At 51.6% G+C, this 21,792-nt stretch overlaps 1 protein-coding gene and 1 pseudogene across 4 annotated transcripts in view; one reads left to right on the top strand and one right to left on the bottom strand.

Moving 5' to 3' along the window:
* Positions 1-21,792, top strand: part of LOC144770775 (phospholipase A2 inhibitor and Ly6/PLAUR domain-containing protein-like) — a 1,602,193-nt gene that overhangs the window by 1,557,492 nt on the left and 22,909 nt on the right. The gene's annotated exons all lie outside the window — the stretch shown is intronic.
* Positions 11,383-12,440, bottom strand: LOC144771079 (28S ribosomal RNA; annotated as a pseudogene).

The raw sequence follows: 21,792 nt of genomic DNA, 5'->3' as shown, positions 1-21,792 counted from the left end.
TCCCACCTTCGCAAGCCCTGTGCGATTCACTGGCCACCTTCTTTCACCGCAAGTTCACCGACATCCACGACAGCTTCAACTTTGACACCCCCACATCCACCGCCGACACCACCCCCACGACCGATACAGCTCTCAGCTCTCAAGTACACAAGTGTTTGTATTATTGAATACAGCTCTCAAGTACACGAAAAATGTTCCAGTCGGTAGCGTAGTCGCAGGAGTGACTACGATACCGACCGGAACGTTTTTCGTGTACTTGAGAGCTGTATTCAATAATACGAACAGACGGCTTGTTATTACATCTCAAGACCCTCCTCATTGTGTGTGGAGTCTGTGAATCTGAAATAAATCATTTTCAAGATAACTAGAGATGCTGTAGTTACGTGATTTTAATTGAAACATCTCACTCAACACAGCAGTACTTCTTCTACATCCCAGGGGCTTCCTTGGCAAATTTCCATTCTTGTCCTGATGAAGGTCTTACAAATCACTGCTTGAAAGACCGAAACGTCGACTTACACATCATCTCCTCAGGAACTTCTGTCCTCAATAAATGACATCTCTCAATATGTATTATGGAGTCACTTTAACATACACTTTGGAGTTGATGTTTTAGTTGTGACTTGATTTGTTTAATGTATTTACACATCTTTTCATGACATGTATTTGCTTATGTTTTGTTCAAATTATCCGCAATGATCAAATCTTGAGCAACTGAATACAGATGATATATTTTCATACAAAAAGGATTTTGTGTGCTTATTTTCCATTTTTATTCTGACCCTTGAATTTAATTTATCGTTGTAGCTCTGTGAGCACCTTGTTGTTTGATTATTAGACAAACACCCTGACTTAGGTTGATAATAACTACTAAAGTATTTATAAACAAAATCCCTTGTAGACAATTTTCCCTGATACTATTAACTGCCCAAGCCTACAAGGATTTATTGGGTTACCCAAACTTTCTGAACACCGCATCCTAACTGCACGCCTCCACGACGCCGGAATCCAAGAGAAGGCCCTGGCATGGACCACATCCTTCCTCTGTGGCAGAACCCAGAGCGTCCGCATCCCACCCTTCCGCTCCAAGACCACCGACATCATCTGCGGCGTCCCACAGGGATCCTCCCTCAGCCTGATGCTGTTCAATATCTACATGGCACCGCTTGTCCACGTCACACAACGACATAACCTCAACATCATCTCTTACGCTGACGACACCCAGCTGATCATATCCCTCACCGAAAACCCCCACACCGCCAGAGACAATCTCCACAAAGGAATTAAGGCCGTCGCCGAATGGATGAAGGAGAGCAAACTGAAGCTGAACTCAGACAAGACGGAGGTTCTCATTATCGGCTCCACCCCCTCAGCCTGGGACGACTCCTGGTGGCCACTTCGCTAGGAACACCCCCAGAACCCACCATACACGCACGCAACCTGGATATCATCCTTGACTCCACCCTCTCCATGACCAAGCAAGTCAACGCCATCACCGCATCCTGCTTCAACACCCTCCGAATGCTCTGCAGAATCTTCAAATGGATCCCCTCCGACACGAGAAAGACCGGCACCCATTCACTCGTCACCAGCAGACTGGACTACGGGAATGCCCTCTACGCAGGAACAACAACCAAGCTCCGGAGACGGTTACAATGCATCCCGAATTCCGCGGCATGACTAATCCTCGGCGTCTCACGACGCAGCCACATCACACCCCTCCTGAGAGACCTGCACTGGCTCCCCATCGACAAGAGGATCCCCTTCAAGCTCCTCATCCACGCACACAAGGCCCTCCACAACACCATGCCGGTATACCTCAATGACTGACTCCGCTTCTACACCCCCACCCGCAGCCTCTGCTCCGCCAACCTTGTCACAGTTCCTCGCATCAGGAAAACCACCTCCGGCGGCTGATCATTCTCCCACCTCGCCGCCATGACCTGGAAAACTCTCCCCACCAACCTACGACAGACCCAGGACCTGCCGACCTCTAGAAGACTTCTCAAGACCTGGCTCTTCGATCAGTAGCAGCCCCCACCCACCCCCCGTGCCTTGAGACCCTCATGGATATGTAGCGCGCTTTACAAATGTTTTGTTATGTTTATGTGCTGCTCAGTACTGCGATGTCATTGGCAAAGGCGAGAGCGGTGATTTGCTCAATAATACCATCTGATCCGAATGTGAAGCCCTTTCCGTTTTTTCTGCAGATCACAGACCAGAGGACCCATGGCAATATTAAATAGTAGTGGGGATAAAGAGTCACCTTGTTTAACCCCAGATTTCATTGTTATTTCAGGAGTTGCTTTGTTGTTCTTTCCCTTGACAAATGTTGTTGAGTCAGTGTACAAGTCTTTTATTATGTCTCTGATGCATGATGGAACTCTGTTACTTGGAAGACTCTGTATAATGTAACCATGGCTGACAGAGTCGAATGCTTTTGAGATATCTATGAACACTACTGCTAATGAGTGACTTTTAGTTATTATTTTTGCGAATAACTTCATGAATGCAGTTCTGATGGTAATCGGACGCCAGTTACTGATTTTTTTAAGTTCACTAATCGGTACATTCTTGGGTATCAAAATTGATTGGTTCTTTTTGATACTTTCTGGTACTCTTCTCATTAACAACCAAGACGATAAGATTCTGGGCAGCAGTCTTGGTTAAAACACACAAGATGATGGACGGAATGTTGCACAATGGCAAAACATACACCCCCAGTCACAGATCTGGGTTTAATCCATCGTTATTTTGCTCACCAAGCCAACCCAGTTCAGACATGGCCATATGCAAATCAGTCTTTACCCACATGCCTCATGGGAACAGTCCAGCCCGAACTGCCAAGCCATGTCTTCCCTGGACCGGAATCAAGCATCCTAGGACCGGTTTCTGGCTATCAGCCGTCTTCAGCCAGAATAGCTTGAATCCAGTGGCTTAGTGGGCATGGGACCCACGTCTGAGCATACCCTTCCCAAATAGGTTGTACTGCAAAGCACGCAACATTCCGTCCATCATCTTATGTGTTTTGCAGCAGTCTTGGTTGCCTGCTGTGAATTTTGTACAAGTCATTCAGACCAATCTTATCAGGCCCCACTTCTTTCTTTAAATCGGAGTCCTCGAAGGCATAAATTATTTTGAGCAGTGATATTTCTTTACATAGATTTCTAATTTCGTAATCCTCTGGTTTCCGATCAATCGGCATGAATTTAGGGTTTTTCTTGTTTTCTTTCTCAATTATGTTTTTGTAGTATTGAAAAATTTTGTAGTATTGAAAAATTTCGTCAGCACTGATTTGGCAAGTGCCATCTTCTGCCCCATCAGTGATAATCGTGGCAATTTTCTTTTGGTCTTTTTTAAACATTGCCTAGTATTCTTTATAGCTGCCCTTTGCTTTGGCATAATTTTTCTTGTGCGTCCGATTAAGCCTTTAGTTTGTCTTGTCTTTTTTTGTTATCTTTGTGATAAGTTAGCCTGGCATATGATGTCCACTATTCTAGTTGTCATCTTGCACCAGTCTAAATGACCCTTATTGATGGTGGTTGTTTAGTCAACCTTATAGACAAGCTATCCTAGTGGTAGCATGGACCAGCAGTCTTAGGTTTAAACTTCAGAGAGCTTGTGAAGCCAGCTGTTTTACCAATTTTAATACCTTGAATACCAAATGAAAGGACACCACACAAGGTATAAATCAAATATATATGTATTTATTTCTAACACAACCCCTCTGTACTCTTTATGAGGTAAGAGTTTGAGATACATCATAAGTTACTCAATTAGCATACGATAAGTTGCACAAATATAGTTTTGCCCTTGGGGCCTCACAAACCATATACTAAGTAAGTGGTATAAGAACCACTTCAGAAATAGTGAATAGGCCTAGGTCCTAGGGAATCACTGGGGCTACACTAGACTACCCAAGGTTAGGAAGTATGAGACCCACGGGGGACGCGTGCAGTGTCTAAACACAGCCGCGAGTTACCATTGACTTATAATGGAGAACGAAGAAGTTACAAAGTTACTGTTTTAGGGCACTTCCGGATAGACTACGACAAAACTCCTTTAGACTAGGACACTTCGAGAGTCAAGACCCACGGGAGCACTGGAGTACTCGTGTTACCTCACCCAGGGAAGCCGGGTGCATAGGTGCTTTTTGGTGTCGGGTTTGGTCGATGTTTTCCAGAGAGATCTGCAAAGAAATGCTGCAGGCGACCAGAGGAAAAGTGTCCAGGTGGATCCAAGGGTGGATCGAGGAACTGAAGAACCTGAAAGCAGAGGGGACAGAGTATAGGTCACTAGCCAGTGACCAGGAAGGAACCAGGCGATGTCGCAACGATCTCAGGTGAAGAGGTGAAGCTTGTCTCTGCAGCCAAGAGGACCAGGAGGTGTCAATGACAACCAGGAGCTGGATTCGAGCTGTCCCACACAGTAGCGGTCGTCAGTAGGAGTTTCGGCAGGGCGATGATGTGGGCAGGGGGAGGGGCAGAGTGGGGGGGGGGTAGTAATGTATGGATTACGGAGTTTTACAGGTAAGTAAACATTTAAATAAATAAAACGAATTTCGTTGCACGCACTGCATCACCAAATGTGATGCAGTGCACGCAACGAAATTCGGTGATGCAGTGCGTGCATCGAAATTCTTTTTATTTATTTAAATGTTTACTTACCTGTAAAACTCCGTAATCCATACATTACTATCCCCCACCCTGCCCCTCCCCCTCCCTACGTCACCACCCTGCCGAAACTCCTACTGCCGACCGCTACTGGTCCCACAACGGATCTAGTTGACTGCGGTGTCGGTATCCAGACTAGACCCAACAAGCCTTGGCAACCGCAATCCACGCAGGAAGTGATGATTGGCTTCGGGGCAGACCAGCAAGGTCTAAAGAGCTTCTCCTTCTAAGGGAAGCTGAAGCAATCCTGGAAAAACCAAGAAAGCAGTTTGGTTTCAAAGGAATGTCTTCAGGGGGCTCACTAGCCAGCAGGCTAGCAACCGGGAAGACGCGTCAAGGTGAAATACAAGAGCAGGCCCCACGCAGCACTCGTGGAGTGTGAGGAGGACTGAGCTTCGGTGCAAATGGCGCTCGAGTCTGGGGTTTCCCGTATCCCAATGCACAACTGCGAGTTACCTCAGGAGTCGATGCAGTTAGCAAAATGCAGGATATCCAAGTTGTCCAGTCCCACGTCTTTCGTGTCCGCCACGGGTCTCAGAGAAGTCTGGAAGTCCAGTTCCTGTGTCGCTGAGTCTTCGGGTTCTGGCTGGAGCCTCAACAAAGCAGACTGGCAAATCACTGGTGGTGCCTGTTTGCACAGGGTGGTCACTCCTTGACCACAAGGGAGATGTCTTCAGTCTTCTAGTCAAAATAGAATGTCGAAGGTCCAAGAGTTTCATATCAGAGTTTTGTTCCAGGATAATCTAAAGTCCTGGGGACACAGCACCTATCTTTATACTAAGAAAATGGGCTGGATTACCTGCTAGGTCCCTCCTATGGGTGGACCTGGGAAGGGGGTGGTTACACCCCTTTCCCTTTGTCCAGTTTCACACCAGAGCAGGGCTGGAGTGCCCCAGCAACTGGTTTGAACCGGGCTATGCATGGAGCACCTTGTGTACCCCAGGCAGTGTCAACCCACCCTGCCCCAATACACTACAGGCTGTCTGGGGGCAGGAAACCTATTGTCCAGGCCTCCCTTGCCGGAGTTTTGTCCAGCAGCAGGAGGTCAGACTCGTGTCTGTGGCAGCAGCATCCATTTTGTGATGCTGAGGCTCTGTTTAACTTTAACCGGGTAAAGCAGTAACATACATGTCGTTTCCGTCTAGAAGGGTGGAATGCTACCCTTGCAGCCAGGATTGGCGGGAGGTAGTATTCCAAAGTATTTTACACCTTACATGACATGTTTTGATAAAGCCAAACCAAGTTAGCATTAACCGCGAAGATTATAATGCACTTAAGAGTATATGGTATGGCTATATCATAGAACAGCTATAAGGAGATGGTTCCGAAAGCTGTAGAAGGGCTCAGCTCATGCTAGGGCACCCTCTCACAAAAAACCAAGCACTCTTCCTCCAGGATTGTCGAGACCTACCGTAGGAGTGACTTATAGGTGCATATGTGTCTCTATATATAGGTATACTATATCTAAGTAAGGGGTGATTACACCACCTTACCCAAGCTGAGTGATCAGCCTGTGGTGTCAGTTTTTATGGGCAGCCAGGGGTGGCATAATACATGCTGCAGCCCCTGGTAGGCCTTGGATACACCTATGCCCTGTTTACCTATGGTACACAATACAGGGTCTCACCAAGGTGACACAATTATTATTATTATTTATTATTATTTATTTTAAGCATTTGTAAAGCGCAACTATCACCATTGCAGGCATCCTGGCGCTAAGAGATAAAGAGACCGAAGAGAAGCGAACTAGCAGGGGAATAGCCAAGTTTTTTATCCTCCTTCTGAACGGGAGGAGTTTACGAATATGCCTAATCTCGATGGGAAGAGTGTTCCATAGTCTGGCGGCAGTCACTTCAAAGGATCTGCCACCGGCTCTAACCTTCCTGAATCTGGGAACAACTACCAGTTTAGCGTCGGAAGATCAAAGCTGTCTAGTGGGGGAATACCAGGCAAATTTAGATTGCAAAGTAGCTGGGCCAGCTCCATGGAGAGCCCTAAACACTATACAGAGGGCCTTAAACTGGATCCTCTGCCGTATAGGAAGCCAGTGCAACTTTGCCAATGCGGATGCTCCATGAGAACTTCTCGGAAGCCCCAGGGCCAGTTTAGCAGCCGCTGATTGGACCCTCTGGAGGCGGTCCAGCAGGAACTCAGGGGACCCAAGCAGGAGGGCGTTACAATAGTCCAACCTGCTAAGGATGGTACAACTAACCACTTGAGCACGGGCACAAGTAGGTAGGAGGGGCAGGACTTTCCTTAGAGAGCGAAGGATGGCAAAGCAGCAGGCAGACGTTTTTTGAACATGCGTTTCCATGCTAAGCCTCTGGTCCAACATGACCCCTAGATTCCGAACAGATTCTACTGGCCGTACCGAAGTCCTCGATTCCGGGGGCCAAAAATTAGATGGAAAAGGTTGAGGAATCCTAGTACTAGCACTGAAAAGCACCTCCGTCTTTCCTGCATTAAACTGAAGGGAGTTGTCCTTCAGCCACCTAGACGTTTCACGCAGACAATTATGTAAGACCTCCAAGGAAGTAGAGTCCTCTCCTTCCAGGGAGAGAATCATCTGCGTGTCATCGGCATAATTCACAATTTTGATGCCAAAGCTTTTGATAAGAGAGATCAGAGGTCTAAGATAAATATTAAAAAGAATGGGGCTGATAGCAGAGCCCTGAGGGACTCCATGTGATACCAGGGAAAAGGCTTACTGGAACGGTGGCATAGAGACTGCCTGCTGCCTATCCTTCAAAAAAGAATGGAACCAGAGCAGCGCGGTGTCTCTCACTCCTGCCTCCCATAACCGCTGCATTAGGATCTTATGGTTCACCGTGTCAAAGGCGGCAGACATGTCGAGCAGGATCAAGAATGCTGCCTGTCTTCTGTCTGCACGCCTTTGAAGCTCATCCATAGCGGTGATGAGGGCTGTTTCGGTCCCATGAGCCGGCCGAAAGCCAAATTGGTCCCCATCCAGTAATAGATGGCGTTCGAGATGGTTAGAGAGGGTGTTACTTACCAAATGCTCAACTATCTTAGTGGGGAAAGGCAGCAAGGAGATCGGCCGATAGTTCTTAGAGCAGTCAGGGTCTAAAGAGGGCTTCTTTAACAGAGGAGAGACTAGCGCCTGTTTCCAATGGGTTGGGACAGTGCCAGTAACCAAGGATTGGTTGCAGATTTGTTGAAGGGGACAGAACAGTTCGTCCTCAAATTCCTTCCAAATCTTGGGAGGCACCGGATCCAAAGGAGAGCCGGAAACGATCCCTCTAGCTACCTCAGTGAAGGCCTCATAGGTAAAAGGAGGGAACGTGTATAGCAGTTCACTAGCCTCCGAGACGAGATCGGTCGGTCGTTCTGCCGGAGTGACAGAGCTCAGGACAGGTGGAGGGATACACTCAGGAGGCATGTCCAGGTCTTTAAGGATAAGCTCGATTTTTTCCTTAAAAAATGTAGCAAGATAGTCGCAAAGATCTTGGGACGGGACAATCGTATTCTTGGCGCACTCCGGATTAGTGACGCTGTTTAGAATGTTAAAAATACTCCTGGAATTGTTGGTAGTGTTGCATATTAGTGAGGAGTAGTATTCAGCTTTGGATTTTTTAATCAGGCTCTTATAGGTAGAGACCTTGGTCTTCCAGAGCTCTTTTGAGGTGTAACTATAGTCGCGTCTCCACCTTCTCTCGGCTTGTTTGCATCCTAGCTTTAAGTTTTTTAGTTCGTCATTATACCAAGGGGCAGAGTCTTTGCCTCTACAGCTACGTGTTTTTAAAGGGACAAGGTCATCAAGGACCGTGATGATTCTAGTGCAGAGAGAGGAGTAATTTTCATCAATGCTCAACTTCTCACTGAAGAGTTGCACCGATTGGAACACCTCACCGGTAAGGTGCCTGCGAGTGAGGGCCCTCCAATCTCTGCACTTAATTTGTCTAGACAGCACGGGGGCTTTGTGAAGTCCACTGCTCGTATGTATAAAAAATTTAACGAGTAAGTGGTCAGTCCAGTCCATAGCTAGGGTTTCCCCCATCGCCACCAAGTCCGGGGCAGCGAAGATCAAGTCTAGGAGATGACCAGCAGTATGGGTGGCTTCAGTGACAAATTGAGAGAGACCAAAACTGTCACAGGCTTGAACTAAGTTCCTGAGACCCGAGTCAAGGGACCCGTTGTACCAAAGATTGAAATCGCCGAGGATGAGGAGCTTATGATGGGAGAAGGCGATGTTAGTGAGGGTAGTTAGTAGTGCCTGTTGCTGCTGAAGGCTAAAAGACCCAGGTGGGCGATAGCACACTACCACAGTGATATTCTTACCGGAATGAGTCTGTAATGATAATCCTAACAGCTCAGTGCCCAGGGTAAGGTCTAAAGTAAGGGCCTTAATGCAGCAGGAGGCTCTAAAAATAACTCCTACTCCCCCGCCTCTCCCAGTAGGCCGCGGGGTATGAAGGAATTTAAACCCCGGAGGACACGCAAATCCAGGGTCAACCAAACAGTCAGGACGGGTCCAAGTTTCAGTCATGAAAAGAATGTCCAATTCGTGAGTCTCAATCATGAGTTGGATTTCAATACTATGTTTAGGTAAAGACCTGACATTGAGAAGCCCACACTTTAATAAATCGTCACACAAAAAATCGGCTCATGGGTGCGATGTAGGTGACAGGGAGAGGGTTCCCTTATCCGCGTGTAGCTTGCCTATTTCAATGAGCGACTCCCTCGTGTAGAAGCTCCCTGAAGGAGGCCGTTCAAGATAGAGGCCAGGGCGGGCAGCATAACTGGCCCATGGCGCTACCTCGGCGCGGACGAGCGCAGATGGGCTTACCTTTGGTATGTATCTAAAGTCCATGTTATCAATTTAGAGAGAGACCAGCTGGGCTGTGGGTATGATTAGCAGGCCCACAGCCACACTAAGGTCGAAAAACCAGAAAATGACATCAGAAAGTGGGGGTGACCATAGGAAGCAGACCCTACTCTCCTACAATCTTGTTCCCTTCTGGGGCATTTTGGTTCTCATCTTGAGCAGAGTTCATGGGCTCATTATTGAGTTCACTTGCTGGTTCATTTGTTGGTACACTTGCTGGTGCAGGACTTATACCAGTGGTGTTTTCTGAGATATAAGTCACTACCTCATCCATCAGATCCATAGCAGCATCGCGTTGCTCTACGTTTTGGGTGTACTTCTCGATTTCTGTAATTCTATCTTCCAGTTCATCAAAGTTCTTGATATTTTGCGCATGTTTGCGATTGATAATGTCTATGCGCTTTTCTGTTGTTACTTCCCCTGTAACCTCTGGTTCATCGCAAGAGTCATTTTCAGAAACATTTGATGCTCGCAGTACATCTTTTGCCGATTTTTTGCTTTTATCTCTTCTATCTCTTCTTTTTTCTGCAATTTGTTTTCTGTTTTTATTGTCAAAATGTGGAACCATCAGCGCATTAATATTCTTCTTGTTTTCATATACTTTTTCCAATTCTGCTAGTAGTAGTTTCTCTTCCTGTGACTATAAGTTTACCCGTTTGCTGCTTTCTAGAGTTGCTAGTCAAGCCTCATTTTGCGCTATTGGATGTGCATGCCGAGCATGTTGAGAAACACCAATCTTGGTTCCAAATCTGAGGTCACAGAAGCTGCACAGGAATGGCAGCTCTCCTTTTTGAGGTCTTCCTTTACATTGGCATAATGGCATGCAATATTGTGGTATTCGGCTTCTTTGTCACATTTTGAGCAGTACGTTTTAAGATAGAAGCCTTTGTGCTTGTTGGAGACATATTTTCTCAGTTCTTTAAAAGTTCCCATTATGTCTCCACAAAAGTCACATTTATATTTTTTGTTTGGGTATTTCCAATAAATGACTTTTTTGTGAAGTAATTTTTCTTTGTTATTACATCTTTTCTGACCTCGTACACATTGAGAACATTTTCAAAGTTTGTTGTACCAATGTCATTCTTGGCTGAGGAAGCCACAAACTCGATGGATTTGCTGAGGTCTACTGTTGTGTCTTCTTCTGCTACAGAGGGTGAACTAAGGCCTATATCGTGATCTGAATCGTTGTTGCTTGTTGCATTATTTGAAGCGGGTGCTGGTTTGTCAAATTCGGTGAGGAGGTTAATGATTTCTGGGAAAGACAGCACCTCCTTACTCCATCTTAATGGGGTTTTTATCCTCCAGGAACTACCCCATCTGGAATTGGGTTTGCTTGCTTTGCCATTTCTCACTATCACGCTCGCTGCCATGATAGATCCTTGTTTGGCCTGTCTCTATAGACTTCTCTACGCAGAGTCTGGCACTACAGAGGCTACTCCCACTGTTTACCCATGCTTCATTGAATTTCTTCAATTTGACATTCAGAGTGCTGGGCAGAAATCACATCGCGTCAACACCCGCCTCAGGCCTTTACATTGATTTGTTTTAATTAAACAGTCGGATTCCCCCGGTCCATACCAGTTCTAAGTCAGCTGCTAGTCGCCGGCCGAGGCAGAATCCGGCCCGCCCCCCCTCGGAGGGGGCACGGAGAGAGGCGACCACCGCAGCTGGGGCAATCCACAGGAAGGGGTCGGCTCGCGTCCAGAATCGCCGCCGCCCCGGAGGGAGGCACCTCGTCCAGCCGCAGAGAGCACCCAGCCCCCCTTCGCGCCCCAGCCTGACCGACCAGCCCTTAGAGCCAATCCCTATCCCAAAGTTATGGATCTGACTTGTCGACTTCCCTTACCTGCATTGTTCCAACATGCCAGAGGCTGTTCACCTTGGAGACCTGCTGCGGATATGGGTATGGCCCGGCGTGAGAAAAGAAAACTCTCCCCGGGGCTCCCGCCGGCTTCTCCGGGATCGTTTGTTTTACCGTAATGGATGCTGCAAGGGGGCCCGACTCCACCACTCTGGGTTCCAGGGTCTGAACCAGACTCCTTTTTAATTGGCCAAGGGCAACGGAGGCCATCACCCGTCTTTTCCGAATGGTGGGCGCCCATCTCTTAGGACCGACTGATCCATGTTCAACTGCTGTTCACATGGAACCCTTCTCCACTTCAGTCTTCAAAGTTCTCATTTGAATATGTGCTAGCACCACCAAGATCTGCAACTGCTCCACTCGGGCCCTCGCCCCACTGCTCCCATGCGCACCGCAGCGGCCCTCCTAATCCTCGCGGCTTAGCCCCCGCAGCTCTCAGTGCCGCCGATGGCCGGGTATGGGCCCGACCATCCAGCGCCATCCATTTTCAGGGCTAGTTGAATCGGCAAGTGAGTTGTTACATACTCCTTAGCGGATTCCGACTTCCATGGCCACCGTCCTGCTGTCTATATCAACCAACACCTTTTCTGGGGTCTGATGAGCATCGGCATCGGGCACCTTAGCCCAGCGTTCAGTTTATCCTGCAGCGCCAGTTCTGCTTACCAAAAGTTGCCCACTAGGCACTCACTTTCAATCCCCGGCTCCACTCCAGCGAGCCGGGCTTCTTACCCATTTAAAGTTAGAGAATAGGTTGAGATCGTTTCGGCCCCAAGACCTCTAATCATTCGCTTTAACAGATAAAACTGGGGGCTCCGAGCGCCAGCTATCCCGAGGGAACCAGCTACTAGTTGGTTCAATTCGTCTTTGGCCCCTATACCCAAGTCGGATGACCGATTTGCATGTAAGGACCACTACGGACCTCCACCAGAATTTCCTCTGGCTTTGCCCTGCCCAGGCATAGTTCACCATCTTTCGGGTCCTATCACGCACGCTCATGCTCCTCCCCTCTGCGGCACCCCTCTGAACAGTCTTTCCGAGCTTCTGTGGAAATGTGCTGGGCATTGAGGGGTGATGGCGTGGTGCGCGGGGTCTTCGGACCTGCTGGACAGCAGCATCCAAGGGCCTGGCGCCACCAGAACCCTCCTGCTCAGGTCAGACCATGGGGGGCACTAGCTGCTGGGGCCACTCGGCCATCACTCTGCTGGGTAGGGTCTCCCACCAGGCGGCAGGCCCTCGAGTCAGATGGTCCATGTGGGATGGAAGCGCTTTGCTCAAAACAACAACTGAGGCTGGCCAAGCAGTCCATCCCTAAATGGACCAAGAGTTCCCAATTGATCAGATTACGGCTGGGGCATTTCCTGGCAGGCCACCCTGCGCAGGGGGTATGCTGTCTTAGCGTCCCTACCTGCTCCTGGGGAAAGCAGACTCAGGGAAAAAGGACCATCGGGTAGGGGCTGATAGGCAGGTGCCTTCCCTCGTCTCAGCATCGCCGGACCTCACGGAGATCTGACTGAGCAAACTCAGAGAAAAAGGACCATCGCAAGGGACCCGCGGACACCTTGACAAGCAAGGGAAGCCTGCACAGGACCAACAGATCCCTATTCTGGGCCCTTGGTGGAGCAGCAGGCCGGGGACAGGGCCAAGGGTCGGAGCACCCAACCCGTGGCCCGACGGTTCCCTGGACCCAGCCGGGTCTCCCAGGCCCATAGACACTGGGGACGCCTCCCCGGGCCTGCCGGACACCTTCCCAGGCACCGTGCCACACAACAAAACCGAGGACAGAGCCCACAATGGGGAGTCCACCCTACCCAGTGCCCTCATGGGCCCAGGCCGGAGCTCCTGAACCCAGACAAGCAAGGGGAGGCTCCCCAGACACAACGGAACCCCGTCCTAGGCCTTTGACAGAGCGGCAGGCCGGAGGATGGGGCCCAGGGCCGGAGCACCCAACCCGGGGCCTGGTGGGCCCCTGGACCCAGCCGGGGCTCCCAGGCCCAGAGGTGCATGGGAAGCCTCTCTGGGTCCACCGGACACCATCCGGGCACCCTGCCACGCAGCAAGGCTGAGGACAGAGCCCAGGATGGGGAGACCGCCCTCTCAGGTGCCCCGGTCGGACCTCTTAAACCCAGCCAAGCAAGGGGTGGCTCCCCAGGCACAACGGAACCCCATCCCAGGCCTTTGGAGGAAGAGCAGCAGGCCGGAGGACCGGGCCCAGGGCCGGAGCACCTGACCCGGGGCCTGGTGGGGCCCCAGCACCCAGCTGAGGCTTCCAGGCCCAGAGCCACAGGGGAAGTCTCCCCGGGCCCTCCGGGCCCCGTCTCTGGCATCCTGCCACGGTAGAGGACCAAGGACGGAGCCCGGGGTGAGAAGGCCACCCTCCCAGGGCCCTCAGGGGCCCCGGCCCCAGCTCCTGAACCCAGCCAAGCAAGGGGAGGCTCCCCGGGCACAACGGAACCCTGTCCTGGGCCGTTGTCAGTGCGGCAGGCTGGGGGACAGGTCACAGGGCCGGAGCACCTGACCCAGGGCCCGGCAGGGCCCCTGGACCCAGACAGGGCTCCCAGGCCCAGAGGCACGGGGGAAGCCTGCCTTAGCCCGCCAGACACCATCCCAGGCACCCTGCCACACGTGGGACAGAGGACGGAACCCAGCTTGGGGTGGCCACCCTCCTTGGGCCGCAGGGAGCCCCAGAACCCAGCCAAGCAAGGGAAAGCTTCCGGGGCACGATGGAACCCTGTCCCGGGCCTTTCGTGGGGCAGCAGGCCGGGGAAGCATCCCCAGGCCTGCTGGACCTCATTCAGGCACCCTGCCTTGCAGCAGGACCGAGGATGGAGCCTGGAGTGGGGAGGCCGCCTTCCCCGGGTCCCTAGACCGATCCCATCAGAGGGAGGCTCCCCGAGCCCAACGGACCCCATCAAGGGCAGCCTGCCACACAGCAGGCCTAGGGACAGACCTAGGGCTGTGGAGGCATCCTGGCCCACCCAGCTGCCAGATGAGGACCGCTAGGCCGAGAGGGGTCCCAGGTTACCTTGTCCCTAGTAATCTGGAGGAAGGCTAACCCTCTTTCTGGGAACCCATGAAGACTGAGAGACTCAGAGGACCCTAGGCCCAGACGCACCCGACCTCCTGGAGTTCTGGCTGGGATCTTGGAGGCAAATGAGCCCTCACGCGAACTTCCAGGGCAGCTGGGCCATCTGGTCGCCCCATTGGAAAGCCTTGTGTGCAACCAGATGGCCGAGGGGAAAGGTGCGACCAGATGGCCGGTAGTGAAAGGACTTTCCTCTGCCTGCCCGAGCCTTCGCAGTAGGGCTCCCGCCTGCCCACGCAGGGCTCGGGGGCTCTGCATCCAGGAAGGCTCAGGGGTCCCGTCTGGGCCTCAGGCACGGGGAGGACCACTGGAGCTCTCTGACCCAGACATCCGGGGGAGGGCTGCCCGGGACCCATGGAGCCCGTCCCGGGCACTTTGCCATGCGGTGGCCCGGAGGAGAGAGCCCCCCCGGATGGAGGGTACATGTTGTCTTGGCATACAGGACCGAAAGGACTCCTATCTGCCCACCAAGAGCCTTCGCGATAGGGCTCCTGCCTGCCCAGGCAGAGCTTGGGGGGATCCGCATCCAGGAGGGCTGGGGGACCCCGGCTGGGCCTCGGGCCTCAGGCCCAGGGAGGACCACCAGAGCTCTCGGGCTCGGACACCCGGGGGAGGACTGCCCGGGACCCATGGAGCCCGTCCCGGGCACACTGCCACGCCGCGGGCCGGAGGAGGGTGCCCCTGGATGGAGGTGAGGTGTTGTCCAGGCATAGATCATCTGGTCCCCGGCAAAGAACCTCCAGGACAGGGGGTGGTGTTCTGGCATACCCTGCCCCTACTAATCCGGAGGAAATCCACTCCTCTTTCAGGGTACCAGTGCGCACCGAGAGACTCAGGGGACCCCAGGCCGGATGCACATGACCTCCTGGAGCCCTGGCTGGGATCATGGAGGCAAATGAGCCCTCATTGGGACTTCCAGGGCAGCCCGGCCATCTGGTTGCCCCATTGGAAAGCATTGCGTGCGACCAGATGGCCAAGGGCAAAGGTGCAACCAGATGGCCAGGACCGAAAGGACTCCCATCTGCCCGCCCCGAGCTGAGCCATAGCGATAGGGCTCTCGCCTGCCCTTGCAGGTCTCCGGGGCTCTGCACCAGGGACTGCTGTCCCGGGCAGATGGACACTTGGCAGGCCGCAGTACGGGGCCTCCCAAACCCAAGGCCCTGGCGGAAACCCAGGCAACGGGGCCAGACCCTGCTTCCCAACCCAGCCAGGCCAGGGAAATCGGGGAGCCTGTCCGTTCGCTCGTTTTCCACACATTTTTCTAAAAATTTACGGAGTGGCACTACGTCAATGCCGCCCACCCCTAATTATGATGATAGCAGTCAGAGTTTAAACCAGCCGGGGAATCTGTAGTGGGTCCGATGGGCTCAAAGAGCCCTCATGATCCCTTAAAGATGGCTTTTCGGGGGCTTGGTCTGGAGAGCCATCATGGCAGATGCAGCCTAACCGGGTTATCTGATCTAATCCTGCCAAAATCCTGCTCTGAGGTGCTCCATCAGCGAGGCTTGTGCCCCTGACCGAGTAAGGAGCCTTGCTTTTCGTTGCCGGCGGCAGACGAGCTACGGAGGGAGTTGTGTCCGGCGAGCAAATGCAGGCGGGGTGCCGACTGAGTCTCCCTTCCGGTGCCCAGGGTGCAGTGCAGCCTGGGCACTGGAAGGGAGGGTGGAGCTGGAGGCCGGGACCTGGCCCGAATGTGAGCGGTACAGTGAAGCAGGGGGCGACCTGACACCCTGTACCCCTGCACGGGGGAGACAGCAGGGGACTTGGCCCAGCAACGGTGAGAGCCGGCCCCTCCCCCATCGATAATCCACCATCAGCCACAAATGCCTGAGAAACGGTGCGGCCGGGATCTTCCTGAGAGGCAACACGGCCGGGGCCCTGAACACTCAACGGTTGCTGGGCTATCATCGCTGTGAAGGTTTCCGGTGATCAGATCCAGGCAGCGACTCCTTGCGCAGGCCGCATGTGGTGCATAGGCCCGCTGATATCCATCCGGCCTCTGCCGTCATAGTGAGACACATCAGAGGGAATCGGGGCTGGGCCGAGGCACATGAGGTGAGCGCTCCAGGTGGCACTGGTCCACGTCATGCCTGCTGCCCTCCACATAGCTGGATAGCCCACATGGCTGTAGTTGAGTCTTGATGTGGTCTTCTACGAAGAGTTCCAGAGCCGGTCCCCTCACACGTTCTGGTACCACAACCAGGCGTACGTTGTTACTCCTTCAGAGGCCCTCCTGAATATCAAGCTTGTCCGTCATTTGCTTATGTGCCTGTTCGTTTTCTGGCTTGTGGCTGCAGAGTCGCTGTGTCTGTGGTGAGAGCCGCTGTGGTAGATTCAACCTCCGCTATTCTCATACTCATCTTGTAAAAATCAGCGCATAGCAGTGTAATGTCCGTGGATATAGTGCCAATAGATGTTTGTACCTGGTGTAGGGTAGCCATTATGTCCTGCAGGGTGACCTCCTTAGGTTTCATGGTCTGTGAGCCATCTCCGCTGTCTGCAAGTGTCTCTGGTGTGGCCGGATGTTCTTTGTGATAGGTAATCTGTCCAGCCTGTTGCTTTGCACCGTGCGTTGGCCTAATCCTCCCATAATGTCTATCACATTGGGCGTTGTCACCTAGTTCCCTGGGGGGAGAACAGTAGTCGCCGCTGCCTGCCTGTGGGAGTATTGTTCATGCGTGGCCTTTTGGTTTTTCTGTTCCCACTTCGGCCTCTCCAAAAGCAGGTTTTGCCACGGGTGAGATTTCTAAACCCTGCTTAGGTGTCAGTTCTCTCTCGCTGCCTCTGCCTGGAGTCTCCTGCGTATTATACTGCACCTTGCCAGTCTAGTAGGCGCTTTTGGTGTCGCCTTAACTCCCTGGCCTGCTTCAGTTCTTCGATTCACTAATTTGCCTCCCTTAGGTGTAGCGGCTGCCAGTATCCTATATGTCGATTCTGAATGTAGGGCTGTCCGCTAATGGCCTATGGGTGCAGGAGCGTTAATGGCCCAGGGAATGCGGGGTCACGTTGCGTTGATTTTACCCACCTCAGTATGGGCGTCGTTACTTCAGGGCAAATAGGCCCGCACATCAATGTGTGATATTTCATACTTAGGGCACTCTTTGGATGTGTGTTGCGGGCCGTCCAGGGTAGTGCCACGGGACGCGGGCTTTCTGTATACCGCCTACGCCGCCTCTGGTCCCCGTCTATGTCCGTATTTTCACACAACGTTACCAGTAGAGTGCGCTCTCGGCTTGGGCTCCAGAGGGGCTGTCAGTTATTTGCCTCTTTCTCCGGACCATCCAGCGAGGGCGGTGCCCGGGAGTCGTTCCTGGTCTGGGCAGCCCCTTCGGTGATCTGCACGCCGCGTCGTGCAGCCTGGCTCAAGGCGGCCACCGGAGCGATCTATGCTTTCTCGTTACCTTCCACAGTTGCAGGGATTCAGGTCAGTTTCGCCCTCAGCAGGTGTTTGTACAGAGCTTAAACTTTTAGCTATCGTGCTCTGGATGTTCCGGTGCCACCTCCTGTACTCAGATTGCGGCAGGCGATTGGATTAATTACAGGATTGGTAGGGAGAACCGCCGTCGATCGCTGAGATGTCCTAGGCTGCAGCCATCTTCGTTGACTGCTAGTCACTCCCCCACCTGATATTCTACTCTTGCAGGAAACCCACCTCCGAGGCACCAAGGCTCCATGTCTAGCTCTATTTGGTTTCCATCACATTTATCATGCGGAGTTCACCAGGGGTTCTCACGGGGTGGCTATTCTAATAAACTGCAGGGTCCAGTTCCAACACATTGCTCACAGGACAGATTCCAGGTGCAGATTACTATTTGCCACAGGTATGCTGCATGGTCAACAGATTACTATAGGCAGTATATATGCCCCCTGCTGGGACCGATGTTTATAGACAAGATCACTGAAGTCTGGGGGATTTTCCTGAGGGTTTGACCCTTCTTGGGGTGACTGGAATGACACAATGGGGCCACTAGACCAACAACGCAGTGTTGATCACCAACCATCACTGTGTCCTACTAAATTGAGCTTACTGGTATCCACCCTGGGTTGGGCAGACATTTGGCGGGAATATCACCCCACAGAGTATGGCTACACATACCTGCCTGCAGTCCATGGGTCAAAATCTCGATTAAATTAATTATCTGCCCCTTGCCTATTCCTTCATCAATACTCACAGGTAACTCACCATCCCCGGGGGCTCTCTGATTGCTCCCCAGTCACCCTTTAATTCCACACGAGCTCGCGCAAGCCCCCCTTTTGCTGGCGCATGCCTCCCTGGTATCTTCGGTGTCCCGACTATTAAGATATGCTCCACATGACTTAAGGATGCCTGGTCTTAGCAACTTTAGGAAGTTTTGTTGTCTTGATTGTAATAGGGATTCCCACTGGAGGACTCTTGTCCAATTCCTCCGGTTGGAACTCCCACTTATGAGCTCTATTCGAAACATGGTGTTGGCCCCATTGCCTTTAACGAGGCATGGATCCGATCCACAAAGAAAGATGGTGTTCTGCAGTGGCCACAAAATGGTAGCTTTGAGCCTGACATATTAGATAATCTAGAAACGATTTTGTTCAAAAGAAAAGCCCAGCCGGCAATGTTTGACTCTTTCCGCCTCTGGCGTAAGGAAGCCAAACAGAGAGAAATTAAGCAGGCAAAAAGAGATAAGAAAGAGAAAGGTATGACGATTATACAGGCTGCCCAGCAGTTTAAAGATAGTAAGATTGATCAAGCGATGGAAGTCTCAGAAAGACAGCATCATATGGCAATAGATAGATGTTACCCTGTGTTGCCTACTTCTCCACAGAGTAAGGATCTTGATGAAGATCCCTTACTGTCCCATTTGTTGAGATTGCCTCCGCCCTATGTACAAGGTGCTAATGCACCCCCATTGTTACCACTTGTCCAGCCACCTGTCGTTCCGCTATTGGTCCCGGCTCTTCCACAATTGCCCCTTCCAGTATTGCCACCCCCGCCTCCTTTGCCACCGACTCCTATCCCTCGGACTCCTGTACCTCAGTCTCCTTTACCCCCGGTTCCTCGTGTAACTGTCAGCTCCTCTCCTGCTTCGCTTAACGCCTTGTCTCCCGTTCTACTGTCAGATTCTCCCACAGCTAGTAAACGATTGGTCGATACTGTTTCTGGCCTTTTCTCCCCCCTCTTTGGGCCTTTTACCTGACTCCTGCTCTTTCTTGAAGACAATCCTGTAGTCAACTCCCAGGTCCTGACGAGCGAATTGTGTTGGACCGTCTTGCTCACAAATGGATCATGAGTGGTCCACAGTATAGCGTGTACGATATCATGAGCACCTTTCACCAGTGGGATGCGCCCAGGCAGAGATATGTTTTTAATATTATGTGTGATACTCTTGTCAAAGGATGGGAGGATACAGATTTGGGTTTAGCTCCCCAGGGTCTGTTATATGTACAGGTTAAATTTGATAAAGGATTTATTGTGGGTTCTGAGGTTGAGGACGCTGTAAGAACACTTATCACTTTTAGGTCTTTATTTTCTTCCCAGGCTTTTCTTGACCCTGATCCTGCAGTTAGACAGAAAGTGAAACATTATCCTATGAGAGAAGTTCCTCCAGTATGGAGAGATGCGGTTCCACAGGCAGGCAATGTTCTGCCTGTCCCTGCTCATTTCCAGCGTATATGGGTACATGTTCCCTGGAAACGATCTGAAGTTTTGGCGCTTAAACAGTCTTTACCGGACCCTCGTAAAAATCCCACTGGGTATTATAAAGAGCTGTCCCAGACTGTTGACGCGTGTATCATGAATTTGGCCAATATTGCTATGCTGATGGGAAATGTAGTCCCACAAGTGTTATGGGCTTGGATTCGTAGGGAGGACCAAGACCAAGCTTTAGGTGGTAATTGGGCTGCTATAACTGCCGCGGATGCAGCACAAGTAGGAGGTGCTAAACCCTATGCTTTGATTGCAGAATTGCCTGGTAGGATCATCACTTTAATGAAAACGCTGATGCCTGCTGTTGGAACCTGGGATGTCAGGTCACCTAGGGTAGCCTGGCCTAGGGGTAAGACATGCAATTCTAGAGGCACAAGTGTGAAGGTTGCAGACCACCCAGCAGTAAATCCACGCAATAACACTTAAAAAGGACACTAAACCAATTTGTTATGAAAATAAGTACCTGTTTATAAAAACAATATACTCTGTTCTCTTATACTTTAGAACCCACAGTTCAGTACTTTACAATCAATCAGGTGAAATAACAATCCGCTTAAGTCTTGGGAGAGAAAACTACGACTCAGTATAAGCAAATGCAGATGTCATGGAATTAATAGCAATCTTTTTAGCAGTGTCAACTGGCATTAGAAATCAACATCAATAGTATCTTTCATTACATACGTTTCCAACATCACTGGTTTTGTTTTTACCTCAATGCCTAAACCTTTACCTCCCTTATCTGTCCCTCTTCCACAAAGTGAGGCATACACAGTGAAGAGCAAAGAAAATGCCCAAGCTCTACGCTGTCACCAGTAAGCTCTAAGAGGAACTTGTAACTTTCCTTGTAACTTTAGTATTTCCAGCACACTCTTGATAGGTTGATTTTTAAGTCTACTCCCCCTCCTCATTCACCACAGTGGACGGAGAAATCACCAAAGTGTAATTCCACAACTGGCAGGCTCAAGCGCCGCCTTCCCCCTTCAGTTTATCTCCTTACTTATAGATGACTCGTCCGGTGAAGCTTATCAGCACCAGACACAGGGGAAGTCACTCGGCAGTTCCTGGGAGTCCAGCGCTGGCAAGACTCCTCAGCTCCTCAGCTCATCCACCCTTCCCGCTCACGCCAGCTCTCTCAGGAGGCGCTCGAGCAGGGAAGAGGTGTCTCTACACACGCGTCCAACCGCCGAAGGGATCCCGACGCTCTTCTTCACTCGGGGCTGGGATGCGCACACTTCTGGGCATGCGCGAGGTGTTCACACTACACCGCCTCGCTTCCAGACCCACCTCCGCTCCCGCCTTCCTCCGCGCTGGCTCCGCTGGCAAGACGCTGCTCCTTCCGGGCCTGCTCGGTCCTAGGCCCCTCCTGCCCAAAGGGAGTGGGAACGCCTGGGGCATGCGCGGTAGCGCTTACTGACTTCAAACCTTGGGCTTAAACACAATGACGTGGCCGGTGCCCCCGGGGTCCTGCAGACGGCGATATCAGCGCCGCTTCATGGAATCCGGCACCCCTCACCTTCAGATCGCCTCTTCAGCCACAACTCGGCGCTGATCCCCCCTCGCTGTCACAGGGGCAGAACAGCCCGATCTCTCCTGGCCAATGCTCCCTCAGCGCCCGCTGCTCCTCACAGTTGGCGCTCAACCACTGAA

Source organism: Lissotriton helveticus, chromosome 7 (genome assembly GCF_964261635.1).
Source record: "Lissotriton helveticus chromosome 7, aLisHel1.1, whole genome shotgun sequence".
In the NCBI taxonomy this organism is placed as follows: Eukaryota; Metazoa; Chordata; class Amphibia; order Caudata; family Salamandridae; genus Lissotriton; species Lissotriton helveticus.
This window is presented reverse-complemented; position numbering and strand designations above follow the sequence as displayed.